We start from the raw sequence: 6,202 nt of genomic DNA, 5'->3' as shown, positions 1-6,202 counted from the left end.
TGCTTAGCCTTTGAAAACCAATTAGTTGTGTTTTTTAGGAAGTGATGATGGTTACTTCCATTATGAGCCCTTTACAGTCCTTCACAAAACTCTGTGAGTTAGGCCACTATGATACTCATTTGACCAGTTAATCTCTGTCAGAGCATCATGGTCTGCCTCTCTGTTCCCCCCAATGCAATTTTTTTTTACTACTATAAATAGGTAAAACAAGTGGTATTAGTTGTCTTCTATGAGCAAATCATTAACTCATGTGCTGACCTCTTTATTAACACAGCTCATGGACTCCCCACACAGCGGTTCATTGTGGCTTTCATATATGGCTGGTTTTCGACATGCCAGAAATGTCCAGATTTTTAAAAGCCCCAAAATGATTTCGTGAACTGACTCTGAAGATACAGAGTACTAATAAAAGAACAACATAACACAACTCTCCATTATGGTAGCTGCTAAATATTGTTCTGAACTATAAAAATAGTCCTGCTCTTTGTGTCAGTGGATGATGGTTTACTATTGTTTTTCATTTTATTGCGTGACACTCGGAAACTATTTTAATTCTCTTTGTTAATGCCCCTTTGCTTTAGCACAGATAGAGGTATTAGCCTTTTCTGTGATGACCGTAAGCTTATGGATGTGTTTTATTACCATTTTAAGAACTGGGTAATAGTTATCGTGTGTCAATACCATGTCATCATAAATGTGCTCCCTGATAAGTCAGATTTATTGGACAGATGGTTGTTAAAATGCATCATCCTTAACTGCAGAGGAGCTTTAAATAACTACCCACAGTGTGCCTAACTCATGCGCTATTTTAACACCATTTACTATTCATTATATATTTATATTCTGAGTCTCATAAAAATACATAACCAGGAAGGAAGATTCATTTGAATGTAGTAGGACCTGTAAACATTTCTTTTAGGATTCTATTGTATAGTAACTAAATTAATGGTTATTAAAGAAATAAGTTGATTTTTTCAGTTTTACTACCTGGCAGACTCACCACATTTAATCTTAGACTAATGTTAATATTGGTTAACAGAGATGCTGCCATAACACTAAGCTACAGTTAAGGAAGGAAGCTGTACACTAACAGGGAAGGATATTGTGATTTACATTTATGAATTATTTTAATAGTGTTTAAGGAATAGGATACATTACCTCTGGGCCAGCTCTATTGTGAAGGTTCATAGAGCTCTTCAGTCTGTTGCAGTTCGTCATCTAAAGCTTTTGCCTTATATTATAGTCTCGTTAATAGTCTATTGCTGGCTTATTTTTCAGAACAGTTCTTTCTAATGTTCGTAACTTTTTTTTTTTTTAAAGCTCTTTCTAATGTTTTAGGTCATATATGCTTGGTTCCAAAACCTTAATTGTTGTTCAGAACATCGAGTAGGTCCCATACGGTTTTAAAAACTTTTTTTCATTTGAATGGCAGGCCCCATGTGTGCTGAAATTCTCGTTTCTGTTAAAATAAATTTAGCATGGGAGGCTATTCTTCAAGAATAACATGCCACCCTTAGACAAGCAGAAGCCATGTGGTGACTACATTGCATAATACTGGGAGTGGGGTTAATTTTGGATCAGTATATTATATTTTCTGTTGTGCATTTAAATTGTGTTGCTTTTAAAAAAATCTTTAGGACACATGATTAAGGACTATATGATTGCGCTGCTTGCAGGGCTGAAGATGGACACTACTATAGAGAGGTCTTTTAAGTTTTTGTGCGTTAGCACAAAGACTATATTTTTGTACAGAATTTCAGGTCTTGAAGGCCAGTATCATAATTTTTAGTATGTCTGGCTTGAACCAGTAGATTGCTAAGAGAATTAGGCAGGTTCCTGAATGAATTAAGCTGTCTTGAAAACTTGATTTCATATCGTTATTTGATTTTCCTTTTCATTGTAATACATTCACAATGCTTTGACCCTTTTTGATATGTTATGTATTTATGTGATACACAGAAATAAAAAGTTTGGGAAATAACCATTCCTGTTTCACAGTCTAAATCTAAAAAATAAACTCTGGAATAATCTTAAGGCTACTAAGAGTAACAGTTTTTAGAGCACAGTATTGTGGGTTTAAACTACAGTGTAGCCTAAAGGGGCATGCATCAGAGCTAATGAGTTAAGAGTGGTAATGTTTTTTAATGTCTCTGAACAGGACTTAATTTTTAGGAAATGACCACATCTAAGCAGCAAGGCTGGAAGAAATGGCCTGTCTCAGTTGAAGGGAGGGAAGATATATGTGTCTGTGTTTGAAGAACAGTTTTAGATTCTGACAGAAAGAGTGAGACTGAAGCATGCAGATGGTGGGGTTTGACAGATACACCTTCATGGGGCGTCTCTCTGTCTCTGGGGGGGGTCTGATGTGTGGTAGCAGCTCAACAGCCCTGTAGTAATGCCTCTTTGCCTCAACTCTTTATATTGTAAATAAAGAACATATGGCAAAAATGCCATACATTTCTGGTGCTCTTCCCAATTTAGTTTAGTGATTAATTGCACGGACTCTGATCTGAGAGAACCGAGTTTGATTCCCCACTCCTCCACTTGCAGCTGCTGGGCAAGCCATAGTTCTGTCAGAGCTGTTCTCTCAACTACTGTTCTCTCAGAGCTCTCCCAGCCCCACTTACCTCACAGGGTGTCTGTAGTGGGGAGGGGAAGGGAAAGGAGTTTGTCAGCTGCTCTGAAACTGAGTAAAGGGCGGGATATAAATCCAATCTCTCCTACTACTACTACTAATAGGGAAAATATAAGAGATGCATTGATCTTAAAAGGCACTGTGTTAATCCTGAGACTTACTTAAATTATTCTGTGGAAATAGTTATTTATGCTCTCATGAATAGGAAGTGCCTTAAATGAGCACTTCTATAATATAAATTCCTAGTTTTTATCTAAATATTTCAGATCTCAAAATTTTATTTACTTTAAAACCCACCTTTCTTCCCAATAGGGATCTAAAGCAGCTTAAATTATTCTCCCCTCCATTTTATCCTCACAACAACCCTGTGTGACTGTCCCCAGATTACCCAGCAGACCTCTGTAGCCGTGGAGATCCAGACCTGTGTTCTCCCAGATCCTAGAGTGACAGTCTAACCACTACACCACAGAGAAGCAATGATCCTCATCTTAGATTTTACATTTCATGGATCAAATATCTTAAAATATGTCCCTTCTTTTGTACAGGTAATTTTGTCACATTTTCTATACCTTATCCAGATTGTTGTAGGTGATCAGAGTTCTCATCAGCAAGCCATGTTTGGGTGGATGATCTGATGGCAGGTAGTCCCAATTTAAACATGATGTTGATGAGCTAGGAGAACGCATCCACAGGAATTGGCATTATCTATGCTACCTGTACAAAGGTGCTACATGTTTGATTAGCATGCTAGCACAACAATCTCCTAGGCTACAGACCTCAGGTGTGTTAACTAAGGATTTGCAATTGTTTTGATCAAGCAAGAGCTCAGTTTAAATGAGATGTTGGGTAAGTCTTAAGTCCTATGGGGTAAGTTTGGCCATGTCCCATTTAAATCAGGCCTCAGTATGAACCTCTTGCAGCACTGGAGCACTGGAGATAAGCTGCACACTTAAACTCCATGGGACATGTTATGATTAAACATGCATAGGTGTTCATGCTGTGAATTTGCATGATATGATGTAACTCTTTAATGAGATGCTTGGAGTTTAATGAGGCACAGTTGTTAATGGGGCATGTGGATGAGTAATGATAAAAACAGGAATACACACACACACACAGAGCATGTGTTTTGATGCAAGAGTACTCATAACCTGCAATGTAATTTTGCAGAAACATGCTGAGCGCTGTCAAACTCGTCCAGTCTTAGAATGTTGCAAAAAATAGAAATTGCAAAAATAAAAAGTTGAGATAAGATTAGATTGGTTACAGCTGCAGATTTCTATCTAGGACGAGAAGTGTTGCAATGCAAACAAAGGTGAACACCGTAATATGAGAGACAAATTCAGCTCAACAGGTTATTTTCAAATTATCCCCTGCTCCTCTGCCAAATAGTTTTATGTCTGGCAACTTTTCTTCTAAAGCTGATGTGATATTTGTGTTCTTAGCATTTCTCAGATATGAAAGGTCCCTCTTACTCTTGTCGTGCTTAATAATAGCACTGTCAGGGCACAGTTTGTTAAAAAGGCCATACATCATCTAGCAGGAAATCACTCCTAAACTTCCGTCTCCCTAAAAGGAGACAGGGGGTGGGGAGTGGCGCAGTAGTGTGCAATTGACAATTTGCACATGCTTGTAGGCACTTTTCTTTACAACTAGTACAACTCTATGTCCATAGCTCATCTTGGAACTGCAAACAGGTCTCAGGCTTTGAGCATATTTCAAACTTAAGCCGTGATTCATGTGTAGGACGGTCAGAAAGCAGACTGTAGATGTCAGTCTCAATGTCAAACCATAAAAGTTAACTAAAATGTTTGCTAGCAATAAAAGATTGAGCACTGACCTTGAAGTATTGCATAGTGTGTGTAAAACTAAGTTCTCCATTGTGCAAAACTAGGATGAAAACAAGAGCTTTCTCATTGTGTGATGGATTCTACCAAAGGTCATTAAAAGTAAGCAAATATGCTAATTAATTACTGGCTACTGTAAAAGAAAATAATTATTCAAGTGCTGTGACTTAGTTGCCAAGCATGCAGCCTCTCAATACTGTATAGTTTCAGATGCATGTAACCACAAACCTCCTATGCTGAAAATTCATTGCACCCACCCCATCAATGTAGCCTAAATATGATGAAGTATTTTCATCTCTTTAGTTATTAACACATTCTGTGGTACTTAATGCTATAATCCTTTAGTAGCTACTTTAAGGGGAGTTTCATTTCTTTCCAAGGTTGCTTATTATTGGTTCTGCAGTACTGATTGTGTTTCTTTTGACTGTACCTTCTGCCTGAGCTATAACTGGATTTGCATTGGTACAGAAGAATTCACAGCAATCAGGCAGGACTGGCTTTAATATACCCTGAGGTAGGGCAGCTGCCAGGGCCCAAGGCTTCTGGCAGGGCCCACTGACGCCAACCCCACCCACCCACTTAGTTGCTAGTGCTCCACCACCCATGTTCTCACATGCATTCACTGCTCAAGGGAAAGAGCTGCAGGCAGTTGTGAGCATGGGTGGTGAGAGGGATTGTGAGCAGACAGGAGGACACACAGGCAGGTGGGAAGAATGGTACAAGTCGGGAGGTGTAGTGGTGGGCAGAGGAAGGGGACCCTGGGAACTCTCTGCCTGGGGCTCCCAAAAAACGTGGAACTGGCTCTGGATGTAGGCCTGGTTGGTTGTTTGGCGTGCTGGTTTTTTGTTTCGTAGTGGAGCCTTGCATGGCTGCAAAGTGCAATGGCAGTCCACCACTGTGCTGATGACATACCAGGAGATCCCCTGCATTTTTCTACTTGCAGTACTGCAAGGCTATGTGCAGCCCAATATAAATAATAATATTTATTCAGATGTATATCCCAGTGAGTTAGATGGAGTTTACTCCCAAGTTCATATATATTGCAGCCTTAGTCGATATCCTTGCAACTGAACAATTCCTTAAGCAAAGACACACACAAAAATGAAGAGGTGTGATTATGTTTTGAGTTCAGTACTATTACTGAATTCAGTACTAAACCTATTAACATAACACATTAAATGACGCAAGAATTATAGTACAATCCTACATACAGCAAGTTATACATAGTAGTGTAGACTACATTTCTTACAGAGCGATCCTTTGCCATGCCTGCGCCACGGTGACCGGCTGCCACATGACTATGGCCACACTAGTCTATTCCCTAAGGGCACAAATTATGCAGCGACCAATCGGGCTATGTGGCAAGGGGATGGAGTCCAGCGTCCATCTCAGGCAGGGGGTAGAGAGGGGCGGACCACAGGAGTTCGACTCCTTTTCAGGAGCATACCCCCCACCTCTTTAAAGGGACCAACTTCTGTCAGCAGATCCGATCACCTGATAGTAGGGAAGGGGTTCGAGCTGTCAATTTCTAAGGGCACTCTCGCACCACCTCTGCCATAGTGGAGCAGGAGAGGGGGCCACCTGGGTGGGCTCAGATGTGGGGTCATGCAGCACCACCCTCAAATCCCCCAATTTCCTCCTCAGTGAAGCAGAGGTGATCTTGGACTGGAATGACCGTAATTCCACTTTGGGCTCTGTCATTCCTCCTCCACAGCAATCA

The sequence above is a fragment of the Gekko japonicus genome, unplaced genomic scaffold, assembly GCF_001447785.1.
Source record: "Gekko japonicus isolate JY-2015 unplaced genomic scaffold, Gekko_japonicus_V1.1 scaffold1923, whole genome shotgun sequence".
Lineage (NCBI taxonomy): Eukaryota > Metazoa > Chordata > Lepidosauria > Squamata > Gekkonidae > Gekko > Gekko japonicus.
Note: the sequence above shows the minus strand (reverse complement) of the source record.